The 19,785-nt window shown below is 31.4% G+C and overlaps 1 protein-coding gene across 1 annotated transcript in view; it reads right to left on the bottom strand.

Annotated features, from left to right (window-relative positions):
• Positions 1 to 18,780, bottom strand: part of CDH18 (cadherin 18) — an 860,832-nt gene extending 842,052 nt beyond the window's left edge. The window contains exon 1 of the mRNA XM_074279089.1: positions 18,727 to 18,780. The gene's annotated coding sequence lies outside the window, so the exon portion shown is untranslated. The remainder of the gene's footprint in view (positions 1 to 18,726) is intronic.
• Positions 18,781 to 19,785: the final 1,005 nt, after the last annotated feature.

Below are 19,785 nucleotides of genomic sequence, written 5' to 3'. Positions count from 1 at the left end.
AAAGGCTGACCCAATGAAGAGGAAATTAGAACAACAATTTTGCCAATTATATGCCAATAAATCTGATAATCTGTGTGAAAAGGATGAATACTTACAAAAATATAGATTCCCTAGATTAACAGAGAAGGAAATCAATTACTTAAATAATTCAAGCTATTAATTTCCTAAGGAAAAAAAAAATTCCAGGGCCAAATGGATTTATATTTGCATTTCACCAAACATTTAAAGAACAATTCTAAAACTAGACATATTATCTAGAAAAATCAGGAAATAAGTTCTACCAAATTCTTTTTATATCCCATATATGGTACTGATACAGAAACCAGGCAGGGTCGAAATAGAGAAAGACAATTATAGAGCAATTTTTCTAATGAAAATCGATGCAAAAATATTAAATTAAATGGTAGCTCTCTCCCTCAGCCCTCCAATCCTTTCCTATAATTACCTTACCACATCACATTCAGCAGGTACCAATTATGAGGAGAGTCATAACATCGCTATATCATCTAAGTATATGTTTATAGAACCATTATATCACATTGAGTAGGTACTTAGTCTTAAGTACTCTGCTGTTCTGGATTTAAGTACACCTTTTCAGAGTTCCAGCACTCTGCATCTTTCCAGTGCTCTACAATTAGCAAAGAGATTACAGCAAGTTATCCCCAGGATAATATAATATATTAAGTAGTATTTATACCAGGGATGCAGGGGTGGTTCAATGTTAGCATAAGTGTTATATCAGTAACCAACTATTAGCATAAGTGATTATATCAATAACCAAACTAACAGAAATCATCTCAATTGAGGCTGAAAAAGCATTTGACAAAATATTTAACCAATTCCTATTAAAAACACTAGAGAGTATAGAAATAAATTGAGATTTCTTTAAAATGATCAGAAGCATCTAAAACTATCAACAAGCATCATATGCAAGGGGGACAAACTAGAACCATTCCCAATAAGATCAGAGGAGAAACAAGGTTGCCCCATCACTATTACGATTCAATAGTGCATTGGAAATGTTAACTTTAGCAATAAGAGAAGAAAAACAGATTAAAGGAATTAGAATAGGTAATGAGTAAACCAAATTGTCACTCTTTGCAGATGATATGATAATATTTTAGAGAATCCTAGATAATAAACTAAAAAGGTAGTAGAAACAATTTACAACTTTAGCAAGGTTCCAGGATATAAAATAAATCTACTTAAATAATCAGCATCTCTACATGTTATCAACAAAGTCCAGCAAGAAGAGAAACAAAAAGAAATTCCATTTACAATAATTGTAGATAAAACATACTTGCCATGTCTACTCACCATGTAATGCCAGAGAAACTGAGCAAGATAGAGATTAGAGAACAATTTAACAATTTATTTAATGGAGAGATTTACTGGGACCAAATGGATCCATGGTTGGTCCCAGGGTTGAATCAGACTATCCTCTCAAAGAATCCAGCAGCGAATGTCAGATGCAAAATTCTTTTATAAGGTAACAAAAACAATGGCATAATGTGGGGAGGGAGACCTGGATGGGAATGAACTAATGGGGGGAGGCACCTAGGATGACATAATTGGAGATACTGGAGAGGCTCCTGATATTCTAATGACATCTAAAATGGATAAAGACCTTTATCCTATTAAACATTAAGAGGGAATGGGTATAATCTGAGGCAAAGTAATTGAACTGGACAATTAGGGAAACTGTGTCAAGACATTAAAAGGAAACTGGCACAACAACCAAGGCATAGTCAAGAACTATGAACAGAACTACAAATCATTTTCTACACAAATAATGTCAGATCTAATCAATTGGAAGAATATCAAGTATCAAGTGCTCATGGGTAGGCCCAGCTAATATAATAAAAATGACAATTCTACCCTAATTAATCTACTTATTCATTGCCATCATACCAATCAAATTTCCAAGGAGTTATTTTACGGAACTGGAAGAAATAATAACAAAATTCATCTGGAAGAACAAAAGGTCAAGAATTTAAAGGGAATTATTGAAAATAATTCAAATGAAGGTGTCCCAGCTGTACCAGACCTAGAAATATATTATAAAGCAATAGTCATCAGAACCATTTGTTACTGGCTAAGAAACAGTCTATGGGCTTATATCCCAAAGAAATACTAAAGAAGAAAAAGGGACCTGTATGTGCCAAAATGTTTGTGGCAGCCCTTTTTGTAGTGGGTAGAAACTGGAAAATGAATGGATGCCCATCAATTGGAGAATGGTTGAGTAAATTGTGGTATATGAATGTTATGGAATATTATTGCTCTGTAAGAAATGACCAGTAGGATGAATACAGAGAGGCTTGGATAGACTTACATGAACTGATGCTGAGTGCAATGAGCAGAACAAGGAGATCATTATACACTTCAACAACAATACTGTATAAGGATGTATTCTGATGGAAGTGAATATCTTCGACAAAGAGATCTAATTCAGTTCCAATTGATTAATGATGGGCAGAATCAGCTACACCCAGAGAAGGAACACTGGGAAATGAATATAAACTGTTTGCATTTTTGTTTTTCTTCCCAAGTTATTTTTACCTTCGGAATCCAGTTCTTCCTGTGCAATAAGAAATTTGGCTCTGTACACATATATTGTATCTAGGATATACTATAACATATCTAAAATGTATAAGACTGCCTGCCATCTAGGAGAAGGGGTGGAGGGAAGGAAGGGAAAAATCGGAGTGAGTGCAAGGGATAATGTTCTAAAAAATTACCTATGCATATGTACTGTCAAAAAAAAGTAATTATTATAACATAAAAATATTTAAAAAATAAAATAAAACCAAACAAACAAACAAACAAAAAAACAGAGTAGTACATCAGTGGACTGCCTTAAGTTCAGAAAACAATAGTTAATGACTATAGTAATGTAGTATTTGATAAGCCATAAGCTTCTGGGATTAAAAACTCACTATGTGACAAAGATTGCTGAGTCAAATTAGTATGACAGAAACTAAGCACTGACCCACATTTAACACCCTATGTACCAAGATAAGGTTGAAATGTCATGATTTAGACATAGTGATATTATAAGCAAATTAAGAGAAGAAAGGATAGTCTACCCCTCAGATCTGAGGAGAAGGAATAAATTTGTGGACAAAGAAGAACTGGAACTCATAATTGAACATCAAATAAATAATTTGAATTATGTTAAGTTAAAAAGGTTTTGTACAAACAAAGCTAATGCAGACAAAATCAGAAGGAAAGCAATAAACTGGGAAAAAAATTTCATCCAAGTGTTCTGATAAAGGCCTTATTTCTAAAATATATAGAGAATTGACTCAGATTTGTAAGAATTCAAGCCATTCTCCAACTGATAAATGGTCAAAGGATATAAACAGGCAATTTTCAGATGAAAAAATTAAAACCATATCTAATCATACAAAAAATTCTCTAAATCAATATTGATCAGATAAATGCAAATTAAGAGAACTCTGAGATTTGCTCTCCTCTAAGATTGGCTGAGATGACAGGAAAAGATAATGATGAATGTTGGAGGGGATATGGGAAAACTAGAACACTACTGCATTGTTGTTGAATTTGTGAACTGATCCAACCTTTATAGAGAACAATGAAGAACTGTGCCCAAAGAACTATCAAACTGTGTATACTCTTTGATCTAACAGTATTTCTTCTAGATTTTTACCCCAAAGAGATCATAAAAAATGGAAAAGACCTCATATGTGAAAAAAAATATTTGTGCCTGCCCTTTTTGTAGTGGCAATGAACTGGAAATGAATGGCTGTGCATCAGTGGGAGAATTGCTGGATAAGTTACAATATGTGAATGTTATGGAATACTATTTTCCTATAAGAAATGATCAGTAGGATGATTTAAAAAGGCCTAGAGAGACTTACATGAACTGATGCTGAGTGAAATAAGTAGAGCCAGGAAAACCCTGTACACAGCAACAACAATGTTTTATGAATGTTGTTTCTGATGAACATGGCTTTTTAATGAGCCAGTGAGGTGATTCAGACCAGTTCCAATAGTCATGTGATGGAAATAACCATCTTTTTGATCTGATTTTTCTTACACTGCATGATAATTCTGAAAATATGTTCATCAGAACTGCATGTTTGACATATATATTGGATTGTTTACCATATGAGGAAGATTGTGGGGATAAGGGAAGGAGAAAAAATTTGGAATACAGGATTTTGCAAGGATGAACTATCTCTGCATGTGTTTTAAAAACAAAAGTGTTTTTATTAAAAAATAACATACATATGCGATAAATTATTCAGCCATTCCCTGACTGACAGACACCCACTGTTTCCAGTTCCTTGCCACCACAAAAAGAGCTGCTAAAAACATTTTTGCATATTTGTTATTTTTCTTCCTTTTTTGATTTATTTGCATTAGAGACCCAGTAGGGACACTGCTAGATCAAAATGTATGTACAGCTTTGGACATAGTTCCAAATTACTCTCCATAATGGTTGCATCACTTCACAACTCCACCAATAATGTATTAATGTCCCAGTTTTCCTACATCCCTCCATCATTTATCATTATCTTTTTCTGTCATCTTAGTCAATCTGAGAGATGTATAGTGGTACTGTAGAATTGTGTTAATTTGCATTTCTTTAATCAATAGTGATTCAGAGCATTTTTTTAAGTGAGTAGAGTTGATTTGGATTTTAAAATCCAAATTTAGATTTAGTATTTGCAATTAGAAATGGATTTTGCTAATTTCTTTGGGGAATTAGACAGTCTGTGCTACAGATGTCCTAGGAATTTTGTCTTCACTCACAGTCAGGATATTTTCTGTTATCTATGTTACCCCGCCTTTCTTTTGAAGTTGTCAAGTTATAGCTCAAAGCAGGACCTCAATTTAAGTGAACAAATATTTGGAATTTAATTATAAAAACATTTATTAAATATCTTCACTGTCTATATTAATAGAGTAGTATAAGGGATACAAAGAAAAAAATATGACATTATATTTTCTCCACAAAAGCCTTTCAGTTCTACAGGGGGATATGACAAGGACATAAAGTCCAAATTAGAAAATGAAATTGAAGTATGAAACAAAGAAGCGCAAAAGCTTAAGGAGATTTTCTAAATATTATTTTAACCATTTGAATCTCATCTTTGGCAATTTAAAAAATGTACCTAAATCTTCTATTCATCTTCTCTGGATTGTTACTATCACCCTATAAGTTCATTACCTTTTGTCTCCAAATAAATAGAAGTCACTCTGCTTTAAATAAACAAACTAAAAACAATTAAATAAACCTTGGGTTGACTCTGATAAATTTTCTAGTTATTACTCAATCTTCTCCCTTCATTGCTCTGACAATATTATTCCAAAGGCTGGATGATTACTTGTTAGGTAGTAAAGAGACTATTCCAGTGTGATATTAGTCAATCTAGATGGCCTCTGAAGTTTCTTCCAAATCTCAAATCCATAAGTCTCTGAATTTGTGGTCTATACTCATTGTCCCCATTCAATAATCATCTTTTCATTCCCATTAACCTAAAATTTGGCCCCTCTCTTCAGAAATCAAGTCCAACATTTCACTCAAAGTTTCTAGAGTTCCTAGTTCTTGTTAGTTCCAGTGCTGTTTTAAACTTTTGTCCATCCCTTAAAATACTCCCCTACTCAATTTCAGAGACATTTTAAATAGATTCTACTCTATTTTTGCTAATTACTCCTTTTTAAAATTTCTTCTTCTTTTCATTCTCTAGCTTTTTATACCCTAAAGGCTTATATCTCAATCACATACTCTTTTAGTTTTATACTTTATCCTTCAGAAAACTTGTATGTTCAGATTAAATATAAGTAGTAGTCATTTCTGCTTTGGCTTTCTAGCCTGAAGGAAGGCCTAAAGGCCTTCCTCTCCCAGATTCATTCATTTATTTATTCATTTGGATTTTTTTTTTGGGGGGGGGACTAAGTGAAAGACAATATTATTTGCCTTAATTGCTACTTAATCTTAAGCACTGAATAGGAGTGGCCTCTTTTAAAATGAAACCTGCTGAAGACCTTGTCTTAAAAAGGCCAACATCTCCTACTTCATCCTGGGTCATCTCCAGTTGTCCTGAAATATATCATGCCACTAGACCCAGATGAATGTGAAGGAGAAAGTGAGGCAGATGACCTTGCCCAGCCCTCCCTCATTAAAATCTAATTCCCTTAAATGTCATGCTATCATTTCCCTAATGCCACAGTTCTGCTAGAATGGACAAACAAAAGCCACAACTTCTATCTTATCATTAAAGATTCAGTTACACATTTTTAGTTGTCCAGATGATTATTCTACTATATAATATCATAGAATAGACTAGAAAAATATTTTAGACATCACCTATTTTTAGGCTCAAAGATGTTATATGATTTGTGCAAGATCACAAAGGTAGTAAATGGCAAAACAGAGTTTGAAACAATATTCTTATAATTCTGGATCCTTATCATTTTCTCTTTCCCAACACTGTCCTATTTAAAAACAAAACAAAACAAAAGAGAAAAAGCCCAAAAGTTGTGTAAATATCCAAAACAATTTTATTATCTACAAAATGATTTTCCACTGTCATAGTTTCTATTTTTCCAATTACCTTTGATTTAATGGCCTCCTTCATCTATTTTCTTCCCAATCTGTCTTAGATTGGACTATCTTCTGCATTCTCATAGTTACTACCCTCAAATACGACCTTATATAATTTTAGAATTAACTGGCCACTAGTTTGTAATAGCATTTAATGTCAATCAAAAAAGATTAATATTGCTAGAGTACTAATCACATCTTTTTCATGTCAGAACTTTTAAGAAGTTATGACTGTTCTGGGATAGGATATTCATCTAAAAAATTGATTATAAATTCCTCTTGTTGATACTCACTGTCTTATCAACTTTAGTTTATTTTCTATTTCTTTCAACATAAGTCATTCATTTGAGTGTAACACTTACATGTGTGCTCCCAATGAAATCAAATATGTATGCAAAATGGCTTGATTTGCAAGATGAGCAAAATTCTGGATTCTTAGGATTTTTGCATTTAGTTATAAAACAACCTAAGCCATAATAGTTTAAGTATAATGTACTTAAAACATCAATGTTAAGTCAAGTTTATTTGCTAGGAACTATTAATGCTCATTGTCTGCCAGAGTGCAAATATACTAGTGATGGAGCGAGTCAGAGACAGACAGACAAGCACAGAGATAGGGACACAGAAAAGGATAGGACCAAGTCTCTTAGAATTCAGAATTTACAGATAACTGTCCTACTTGTTTATAAGCTATTCATTACTAGGTAGTACAAACTTCACTTATTAATGTGTCCATAAAAATGATAGCTAGATGAGGCCCTTACAAAACAGTTTATGAGTTTAAGGTTTGTTTTACAGTTATATAAGCTGGCATACCACACTTGTCAGAAAAACTTCATAACCTAACAATAACCTTTTGCTATCCTTTATGGAGTGTTGTCCAGACAAATTGTCATGTCGTTCAGCTGAACAAGATTGATGACACAGCAAACTGCCAATGCACAGCTTAGGAGAATATACCCACTCAATGAACTTTGAGCAACTCTGAATCATTTCACTTCCCTGGGATGGCATGAGTCCCTCAAGGATTTTGATTTACAGGCTGGGGAATGCAAAAAACAAAGAGTGCCTAGAAAATGGAGTAATAAACTTTCTCCTCCAAATATAGTGTATGTCGCTATTTCATGAGAGATTTCTATGGTGTTAAAAATAGAGGAGAAAAAGATGAGAAAAGGTTGGCACAGCAGCAAGCATCATGCCAATAAAATGCACTTCTGCAATTTTGGAGACTCCTGCCATTTAAGAAAGTGGTGAATGCATAGAGATGATATATTTATTTTAAAAATCTTAACTATTAAAAAATAGTTTTGAAATAATTACAATTTAAGTGTTTTGAGAGTTCATCATGGATGCTCTATTGGGCAGTAGTCTCATGATTGCTTTTTAATGGAATTTTATTTACCTCTAGTAGCAAGTATGTTTCTTTCATTATATTTAATTCAGTTTTAAATGGGGTGTTGACTATTGCAATTATATGAAATAATAAGCTGGATAAATTGAAGTTTTATTCATTCTCATAAAAAAAGCATGTCAATGAGTAGAAACAACCAACAGTAATTCTCCATGGGGACCTAATTCCCTTAGGAGTACAAAATGCAAAGCCTTCAACTAGCTAGCAAATGTCATATCTACAAAGGTGAGTTAGTTTATGTGACTCATTATGTCTTCTCTTAGATTCCCATGACTTCTTTAGATAAACAAAATAAATGCATGAGCAAATCATTCAGATATTTTATATAGTAGCTTCAGTCTTTCTAGGAAATTTGACAAAAGTTAAGACTAGTCTTTTACATTTGAGATACCTTTTTTCTTCATCCTGTAAGATATGCATGATTTTTGAAAGATATATCACATGAAATTGAGCTAATTTCTGTTTATACAGTGCTGTTTTTATATTGTCTCCTCCAAAAGATTGTACATCTTTCTTTGTCTCTCTAGTTGTATAGCACACTGTCTAGCATACAGTTAGTTAGCTTTAATAAGATGTTTGTTTAATTAAGTTGACTCTATGGAAATAGTGATCCTGTTGAAAAATAATTAAGTTAAAGGGAAAATAAGATTGTTCTTGCAGTTTAATACATTTTTCTATCATTATTTTAGAAAACTTTTGTCAACTAAATCTTGGCCTTACTGAATCATATGCTACTTTAACAGTCAAAAGTTTTCTTAATTTTCTTTGAAATCTTCCAATAACATCTATTTCCTTAATTTCCCATAATTACATATGTATATGCATATGCATACATACAAAATAAACATGTACATGTGCATATGTGTTTTTATGTATATGCATGCACACACATGTGCATGTCTATCAATATACTGGTGTGTACAAATATACACACATACATATTACACACATACATATGCTCTTAGGCCTTTTATTCTTCTTTAGGACTTTGAACTTCTCAGACATAGTAGTGTTGAAAGCGCATTTATCATCCTTTCCATTTAATAATCAAAGCTCTCTGGAATTGTGTGAACTCATATAATTTAGTGGGAGTGTACAACTTCTCATTAAAATTCCTGATAAGGACAAGAGCACTAACAGAGTTTTAAAGGTTATATGAATATAACACTGAAATAAAATGAATGAAATATCATAACACATTTAAATTCTTTGAAGGATCTGGTTAGAGGTAAAAGTCAGGAAATACAAGCTTAGTTTGACACTGAAGTCAAGTAATGCCACTTAGTTCAACTTTTCCGAAATAATAAATGGATACCTTTGAATCAGTTACTAAGGAATTGAATCTCTTCCTGATACTAACATACTCTTTATTCCCTATTTGGAAAACAAAACAAAATATAAAATAACTGTTACTGTAAAATTTGATAAATGTTATAGAATAAATAATACCTTTAATATATAGATAAATGATACAAAATAATAGTAGAAAGTATGTAATTTGTAATTAAACATGAACTACAAACAATATGAACTTCCCTTTGGATTTTGTATTACTCTCTGTGTAGCTCAGTGAATTTGTATTATCTAACTCATACTTTACATTTTCTACTCTATAATTTATTAGAAGTTCATAATTTGAGATAGAGACAATCACTACAACAATTGAGTACTACATGAGTGTTTATTATTAAAAGTATGTGTATATATGTATGTGTTCACATGTATATGTATACATATATTACATATGTATATGTGTACATGTATATGATAAGGACACTTCTGATTTTACTAAACTGGAAGGGATAGGTTTCAAAAGAAACAATAAGATTGGAAAAGTCAGTAAGATATTTGAGCACAGGAACTGTTTAATCTTTTGTCTTTGTATTCCTAGAATTTTGCATTCTAGGAATTTTGCACCGTAACTGAAATGTAGTATATACTTGATAATCTGTTAGATTAAATAGAAATGAAACAAGTTAGACTGAGAAGTTTAGATTGTCTACACACAAAAAATTAGCATTTGTTTTTTAGCAGGTCAGTTATATTGTGAAATTAAAATTTAAAAATGGATATATTAATAGTTGTATACATAAGAAAGTAGAGTAGGATCAGAATGTAGGAAAGAATATCAAAAGAGAAAACTGGATTTACAGAATCATAGGTACTTTTAAAAAAGAAACATTTCTGAGTAATTTCATATGTCCTTTGGTCAAATCCTTGTGAAATCGATACAATCTCCTAATTTAATAGCTCATTTAACTGAGCTATACTCATGTTATTATATAATTCTAATTTATGCTGAATAAAATGTTAAATGTGATTTTCTGAATTTAATCTCATGATATATATTTGAAGATTTGGTTACTTTACCTTTATTTTCAAAAATGCTTAAGGATAAAAAGAAACTTTTGGAATTATATGTTATTCTGATACTATGATTGTGCAGAATTGTTTTATTTTCTCACTAACAACCAACAATATAAAACTATTACTTGGTATCTTAAAATAGAAGTCCATTATAAACTATGTCTTTGGGGATATAGTTTAGCACTGCAGGATAGTTTTGCCACATACCAACAGGAGATTGATCTTCATCCCTATTCCCACTGTCTACTCCACATCAGGGAGTAATGTTCTGTCTTATGTGACTCACCTCTCTCTTTATCATGTTCTTTTTTTAGACAGTCCTAATTATGTGTTTGTCTCTCCATGCCTGATGTCTACTGGACTATCATATTAAAATCAATTATGGCTACATCTTTCCCATGTGTAATCCTCCTAGATACATGGTTACTTTCTGAAGCTTGTGCTACCTGCCACTGAGAATAAAAAAGGGCAGTCAGAGCACTTCTTGCTAAAAACTAAATATATAAATATAAATATACTTTCTATATATTTCAGCTTTTATCAATATCTTCTAATGAAAAAGTTAAGGGATGATTTAAGAGTAGAGGGTGCTATCTCATTGATGCTATAATATAACTTTTATTATTTCTAAAACATCTAAAATCGTCTATATAAATCTAGTTTTGTGGGTAATATTGTGTCAGTTTGGGAGTAGGATAATATTGATGAATATAGGAAGAGGGTGGAAGAGTGGGATAAAATGAGAATGAAGATGAACATGATGATGAAGGAAAAAGTGGAAAAGGGGATCAATGCCTAAATTTGTTCAGGTTATGAAAATCTATTTTTTGGTATAAAGAAGTCTTCTTAAGATGGATAAAAACAACACATTCTAATATCCATCCTACAGGAAACAGTGCTAAATATCAATTTCTCATTTATTTCTTTTCATAGTAGAGAATAAAAAATAATAATAATTGCCAATATTAAAATTGGTGATTCCTACCACTAGCTTTGTAAAGCTCTGAAGTCTAATCCTTAAAATTTTAGAATACTCAAAACAAAATTCTTAAAAATATAACTAATTTTTTTTATTTACATTGTAAATATATATAATTACTTTTATTTGACAAGAAGCCTCATAACAAAGTAAAATATGCAAATAAAACTAATAAAATATTGACCATGAGTAAAAGTAACACATTTCACATATGTAGCAATCTACCATCTCTTTTAATTAAAAAAAAAATTAACAAAACTATATTTTTTCTTTCTCTCAAGGGCAGGGAAAACAAATTTATTGTTAAGAAAAATGTATAGTCAAGCAAATCAAATTGCCTCAATATAAGAAGACAAAACATTTAAGTCCTATTTTGTATACTGTTTCCTATGTGATACTCTGATATCCCATGTTCTGGTATGTTCTGACTTTTAAGAAAGTTTCCAGATTTTTGCCTGGCAACAGAGTATCTTTGTTTTGTGAAGAGCAGCTTAGGTAAGAATGGAAAGGCTCATTACCAGTACATTGGCTACTTTTTAATGAATATTTCAGGGGTGGTGAAAAGATATTGTGTGGTACTTTATTGAAACAAACAAAAAATTAATTTAAAAAACTTTGATTTTTTTCAACATAAAGAAGATCCAACTCACTTCCAGTTGATCAATGATGGACAGAGGTAGCTACACCCAGAGAAGAAACACTGGGAAGTGAATGTAAATTGTTAGCACTAATATCTGTCTGCCCAGGTTGCATATACCTTCGGATTCTAATGTTTATTGTGCAACAAGAAAATGATATTCACACACATGTATTGTACCTAGACTATATTGTAACACATGTAAAATGTATGGGATTGCCTGTCATCGGGGGGAGGGAAAAGAGGGAGGGGGGATAATTTGGAAAAATGAATACAAGGGATAATATTATAAAAATATATATATAATAAAAAATTAAAAAAAAACTTTGATTTTTAAATGCAGAGAAACAGATTTCAAATTGATTTATTTTTTGCTTGGAGTGACTTTGAGCAAGTGACAATAACTTGGGCAAGCCACATTTTTACCAATATAAGCTTCTGTTTGTTCATCTGTAATATGAGGGAAATAAAAATTTCCAAGATTTTTTCCAGTTCTATTTTTATGATCCAGTTATCCCAGGAAACAAAGAAATTCTAAAATGGCCCTCAAGCCCTTAAAGCTACCACTTTGCAAGTGCCATTCATGCATAAAGTTATTTAAAAAATCATTAAGTGATTTCTTTATGTTGGACACTGTGCTAATGTTTGAGTATACAAAAGGAGGCAAAAGCTCTCTGCCCTCAAAGGGCTTACAATCTAATGGAGAAAACAATATGTGTATATGTGCAAAACACATTTTATACAGGATTAATAGGAAATAATTTAAAAAGGGAATGGAATGGAATTAAGGCTCCTGATAAGAAAATAAAAGGATATTAGCTGGGAATTAAAGGAAGCAAGGGAGTCAGTGGATAGAGCAGAAGAAGTTCTGTCTTCCAGGCATGTGGGGTAGCAAAAGAAAATTCCCAGAGGTGACACAAGGAGTTCAAAATTTTAGAACATCCGGGATGACAGTGTAACAATTAAAATATATCTATTAGGGAATGAGATGTAAGAATACTGGACAGGTGTGGGAGGTTAGGTTATGAAGGGATTTCAGTCCCAAACAAAATATTTTGTATTTCTTCCTGGAGGCCACAAGAAGACTGTGGAGTTTCTTAAGTAGGTGTATGACATAATCAGATCTCCATTTTAGGAAGATCACTTTAGTGGCTATATGAACTAATTGAAGTTGTTAATTCAATTAATTCAAGAATTAACTGAAATAAGCCTGTATGAATTAATTGAAATAAGAAGAGAATTGAGAGAGGTAAACTATATCAGGTTATACTTATTGTTATATATATTTATAACATGAATGCTTAAGTGAAGAACAGCTTTATCAGAGGAAAGAAGGAAGCATATCTGAGAGATGCTAACATTTGAAATTGACAGGCTTTGGCAACAGAGTGGATTAGTAAGTGAGGGATAGTGAGAAATACAGGATGATTCCTAAGTTGGGAGCCCAAGGGACTAGTAGGATAGCATTTCTTTTTATATTAATAGAGAATCTAGAAAGGAGGAAGAGATAATGAAAGACAGACAAATGGATAATGGGGAGAAGAGTACAAAGAAATATAAAATTCAGATTAGTGTTTCAAGAGAAAGTAGTGACTGGCAAGTAGTCACTCTGCTTTACTGGTCTTCTCTGATGAACTTAAAGGAGGATACAGACATGACTAATGTATGATAAGAAGGCATTCATTATTGTCTGATGAGCTGTCATTGCAGAAAATATTCAAATAAATATCATGATAGTTCTATTTAAGTATTTAAACATGATATATAGCATAGATACATACATACATACATATATATATATATATATATATATATATATATATATAAACTGATAGACATATATACATATACAGATAGGTATTAAAGGGTAACTTGTATATATTATTGGCTATCATTTAATATTAATTATAAATTAAATATTAATATTAAACATTAACCATTATTAATAATAGTTTAAAATTATTTGTGGGCTGGGAATTTATTTTATATTATTACTTTTTCTGTGTACCTCAGCATTTGCATAGTATTTGACAAAATTCATTTGCTTTATAAGTGATTCTCCTTAAGCTATTTGAAGACCATTGAAAAGTTGCTTTTTATTTATCTGCTTTGTATTTTTAATAACTTCAATTTGTTCAATGTTTCAACAAAAAAACTTATTTTCCAAATTCTTTAGCATCTTTGATTATCTTTTTTGAATCCTTTTCAATTTTCATCACTTCCTCATTGATCCAAAAATCACAATTGAAATAAATTCATTAGTTGAGTTTTACTAGCACTAAATTGAATGAAAATACGAACGATGTTGTGATTCCTACAATCTTTACAAGTTATGCTATACTAATTAGTATAAGCATATCAGAAAATTGGCAAAATATCCATGTGCCCTCCCCTCCCAAAAAAAGGTATTAATATCATGTTGAAACCTTAAATTTAAGAATACTGGATGTGTCATTGTAGATGGATAGTATTGACATTGTGCTATAACTTTTCAGATAGAAAACATCACACTTTCTCATTTCAAACTCATTCTTATGTCAGGAAAATCAAGATTATTGTACAAGCTGCAGGAGAACGAAAGATTTATCTACCACTGTCTTAATTTATAGCTATTTTATAACTTCTAAAGAGCTTCCCCAGAGCCAACAAGTGGCCAAGTCTTCATCATTAGGTCATAAGTAGCTTAACTCCAAAAGAAGCTTTCTTGCCAATGAAATATTTTATTCTGCTTTTATCGGAAAAGTAGTTTACTGTTGCTGTGAAATATGAAATCTTTAGCAAATTACCTGCTGCTGGGTTTTCTGTTCATATTAGTGTAGTTCCCATAAGAATTGGTGAGGCATTTCAACCCCTTCAATATTTTCCATTAATATCATGAGCATACTAAAGATGCTACTATCAGTGGTCTTTCTTTTGGTCTTTAGTGAAGCTTTTAAATACAAGCTTCTTCCAAAACTACCTCTTAGCAATTCTTGTCAATAAATTACAAGAACACATTAACAGTCATTAGGGAAAAGTTAAAATGGTTTGAGAGAAGAGCACTAATATAATAAAGACTAACAAAGCAAGAATTGTGTAGAAAGAATCAAGGCATTAAAATGATAAATCTGAAGGAGAATGCTGAATGATAGATCATTGGCATTATTGTCAGTGAAGGACAGTATCACCATATTTTATATTTGAATTTAGGTAAAGTATGAAGATTATTAGGCAGTTGTAGGGCCCTGATATGGGATAGTTTGAAATCATTATCCCTGATTTTTAAAAATAATCTTAAACACTTACATTGCTGAGTGAGTTGGGGGAAAATTAATTCCTCATATTATAGACAAATATAAACAAGTTGGCCTCTTAGATTCCCTTTCAGTCTTATAAATCTATACTATAAATAACACTCTGAAAGATGGAAGAAAAAAGAATTGCCACTCATGGCTTCATACTCCTTTTGCTAAGAATGATTTTGAAGATTTATACATGAAATGACTTTTAGAGTACTATTTCAAATAACATTATTGGAAAGACACTTCTGGGTTATCTTTTTTGTAATATAAATTGAAGGAAGTAAGGGATTCATTAATGACCAATTTAGGACATCTGGATTTTCCTTTATTAGGTTTGCTGAAATTTTGAGAGTATATCATCAATGAGGAACAAATAAATTTTCAAGTGAAATTAATTTATCATGAATTTACACATAGAACTGGGGCTCAGAGTTGCTTAATTGGGAAAAAGTCATTAGTAAGCCAAGAGGACTTGTTTTTTCTGTTTTATTTTGTGACCTTTTGCACAATGAGTCACCTAATTTTTGTAGTCTTTCCAAAAATCTGTTTGACTGAAATGATGTGTGGATATTTTAACAGCAAGGTAATTTTCAAGCAAGGTGCTGTATCAGTACAAAATACTCTGGAATTATTACAGCAGGGGGCATGAAAAAGTATTTGGGAATGTTGTAGTAGGGGATTAACATAGGGCCCACCTGACCTTACCTAGAAGATTACAGCTCTGCATGAATTTGCTTAGTGCAAAATAAGCTTTCCACTGCAGTGACTGAGTTTTTAAAAAGTATTTGAAAATAACATAAAATTTCCATTTCCCATACTGTTTTTAAATACATTGGAATCTCTTTTTTTTTGCTGACAAGAAAAAATTGTCTCAAAAGTACTATATGAGATAAATGTTAAAATATATGAATTTTACAATTTCTAACTATTTAATACAAATGTGAAAGGGAAAAAATGGAATGGGTTGATCTTTGAACTGAATCTTGCATCCTGATTTTCCCGATAGTCTACATAGTGCCAGAGGATGTGATTAAAGGACAAATAACTATTTAATAATGATAATATTGATTATTGCAGTTCTTATATTTTAATAAATATCCAAATTTTCAAAATATCATTTATGTGTTTTCCCTCACTTTTTTGCTATTTTTTATTTGTCAATATTCAAGAAAAAAATCTCTGTTGCTAAAACGAGAGATTATGTAACTAATTATATTTAGATCTAAAACTCATGTAATTTAAGTCAAGAAAGTTTATTACAATGAAAATATGATTTTTTCAGACAAATTTAATGATGTTTCTCTTAAAAATATCTGAATAGTAAGCAGTTACAAACAGAAGCACAAAGTACTATACTTGGAAAATGCTTATGCTAAAATAAAAGTAACAAAAATATCCCAAATAGTGTGTGTATGTGATTTAATAATCATTTCCAAGCTAGATTAAAAATATAAAATCATAAATCTTATATTTAGTCTCAATTATCAATTCAAACTGCCACCAGAGACATGAATAACCTTTATAATGTTAAAATACAGTCTAATAAACATTTATTAAGAGCCTACTATATTTTAGGCATTGTGCCTAGAGCACTAAAGATACAATTAATAAAAAAAATGACCTCAAGGAGCTTAGATTCTAAAGGGGGAGACAACACACAAAAGGATGTAGAAGAGAGGGAATGAATGAGCTGGACACTAGGAGATAACTATCTTGGGATAATCATTTTATGGAGATGAAATCAGGAAGAGCAGTAAATACAAAGGGAAATGAGCTTAGAGTTCAGTTTATGCCCTCTGTTAAGGAAGGTATTAGGAGAAGTTGGATACTCTGCCCTCAGCACTCCAATAAGAGGGCAGATGGCTGTGGTGTCAATCAAGACTTGATTAAGCAGTGATGTCATGAGTTTAGAACTGATGAGCTTATCCTGGAAGGGACATTTTATATGTGGAGTTTAAATAGGGCAGAATAATAAATGCAAAGAAGAGTGAGAAATTATTCTTAAGTTATTCAATTTTCATTTGAAACCTTCTAATAACAGTTAACCTACTTCATTTTGTGATAATGCTAATTGTTAAGAGCTTTTTCCTAATACTGACTTAATTCTATTTTTATGTCTTCTGCATCTTATTTCTACTTTTGCTATTTCAAACTAATATGTATTCTATATAAAATTATTCTGAAGATATAAAATACCCAATGTGAAAGTCTTCCAACTGAGGTCAGATGATACATTGTCATATATACAGTGTGGAAGACCCATATTTGAGTATGAATTGAACTATATTATCATTCAGGTGCTTCCCAAAACTTAAAAGAGTCTATAATTTCTGAAGCAGTTAAAGACAAAATTCATTAATCCATTCTTCAAATCTTTGTTTCTGCATGCCTAAATTCTCCCAATTCCTGCAAATAATATTATAACATTATTTTGAGTTGTCCTACTTTCCTGATTATCTTCTACTGAACAGCAATTCTCAATATCTAATTTTGATTGCTTGTTTTGATGTGGTGATGGTTAAAATGTAAACAACACTTCTTTATATGTTCTGACTACATTTCAAAAAACCACTTATTATCTTTGTATCTGCCCTCACTTCCACTTCAATGCCTAATATAGCACATTATGGTTTTCACATCATGGTCACTAATTTCAATCAATCAATAAGTATTTAGGAAGAGGCAAATATGAATATGGGACTGTGCTGGATACAGAGAATAAAAGTACACATAAAAAGAACAATCAATATTTGGCAAGAAACTTAAATTCCCTCAAGAAAGAACATATATGAGCATATACCTAATAAAAGTAAAGAGAATATACATATATATTTCATAAGTAGATATAAATTATATTCATACAGAATAAAGCAGTTGAATCAACTTTTGTGCACCTGTTTAAATGTAGCCATTGTTTCATTTTGGTCTTCCCCAAACATTTAAAAAAGCCTAGCACTTTAATTTTATGGTGCTCAGAAAATAGATTTTTTTTCCATATAAAAAAAAATGAAATCCTATACTGTCACTAAGCAGCCTTAACTTCTGATTTATTAAGTACATTCCTCATTTCATTCTCTCTCTCTCTCTCTCTCTCTCTCTCTCTCTCTCTCTCTCTCTCTCTCTCTCTCTCTCTCTCTTTTCTCTCTCATTCTCTTTGTGTGTATCTCTCTCTCTGTCTCTCCAACTCTTTCTCTGCATCTCTCTGTCTCTGTCTCTCTCTCTACATCTTTCCATTTCTTCAAAACTTTAAATTTCAAATGGCATGGTGGTCTATATATAATACATATAAAGTAAAATACAAGTCTGTTATGTTTACACTAGTAAAAGCAAAGGATCAGTTTCTCTTCAATGTAATGGCATTTTGTGGCTGATGAGGGAAATGAATTACTTTTTATAAATTATTGTAGTATGTAAAGTATAAAGATTAAAAGCAAAAACAAACACACACAAGAGGAATCCTATTGAAATTTAACTCACCTACTATATCACCATGACCCCAATGCATTATCCTAATTAACCTTGGACATGTTCTCTGATCTGTAGCAACCTAGATTAAAAAAACAAACAAACAAATAAGACCCACATAAATAAATAAAACAAGATCCTTTAACCATCATCATAACTAGAAAACTGTGACAATAATTAACTGGGTGTAACAAATCTTAAATGGTTTAGCTGAGGATATATAAACTCTAGATAATATGTTTCCAATGGTGATAATTAAATCATGCCTGAAAAGCCACATTTTCACTATGATTAAATGTAGTGAACCATGCATTGAACCTTGTCAACTCAAGTATCATGAGTTCTATAATGTGGAAGAAAAACTCTTTGGTCTAATAGAGTTCAAAATTTATATTAAAATTTATGTATGGGATGTGGGGATTATGGCAAAAAAAGAGGGGGCCCAATTGAGCTGTCCCAAATTTCCCTCCAAACAACTTAATTTTCTCCCTTAATAGTATTTTATATTTTTTCCACTTACATGTAAAGAGAATTTCCTATATTCATTCTTATAAGATATTAAGTGTCAGATTTTTCTCCTTCCCTCCTTTCTTATGCCCCTCTCCAATATAGTAAGTAAATTCATAAAAGTTATACATGTACAATCATGTTTTTTAATGTTTAATTATTTATTTTTTAATGCACATTTTATTATGAATCACAGTGGGAGAAAAATAAATCAGAGCAAAAGGGAAAAACCATGAGTGAGGGAAAAAAAAAAACAGAATAAAAGAAGTGAACATAGCATGTCTTGATTTATAATAAATAGCCACTTTTCTTTTTCTGGATGCAGATAGCATTTTCTATCCGTAAGAACCATGTCTTTCATAGTTGATCATTGCACATGCTGTTATTGCATCAATGTATTCCTGGTTCTGCTTGTTTTGCTCAAAATCAATTCATGTAAATCTTTGCAGACCTTTCTAAAATCAGTTTGTTCATCATTTTTATAGAACAATAAATAATATTCCACCATCTTGGTATACCACAATTTATTCAGCCATTCCCCAAATGATGGGCATCTGCTCATTT

The sequence above is a fragment of the Sminthopsis crassicaudata genome, chromosome 1 (genome assembly GCF_048593235.1).
Source record: "Sminthopsis crassicaudata isolate SCR6 chromosome 1, ASM4859323v1, whole genome shotgun sequence".
NCBI lineage: Eukaryota > Metazoa > Chordata > Mammalia > Dasyuromorphia > Dasyuridae > Sminthopsis > Sminthopsis crassicaudata.
The sequence above is the reverse complement of the archived record's forward strand: the minus strand, read 5'-3'. Positions and strand labels throughout refer to the sequence as shown.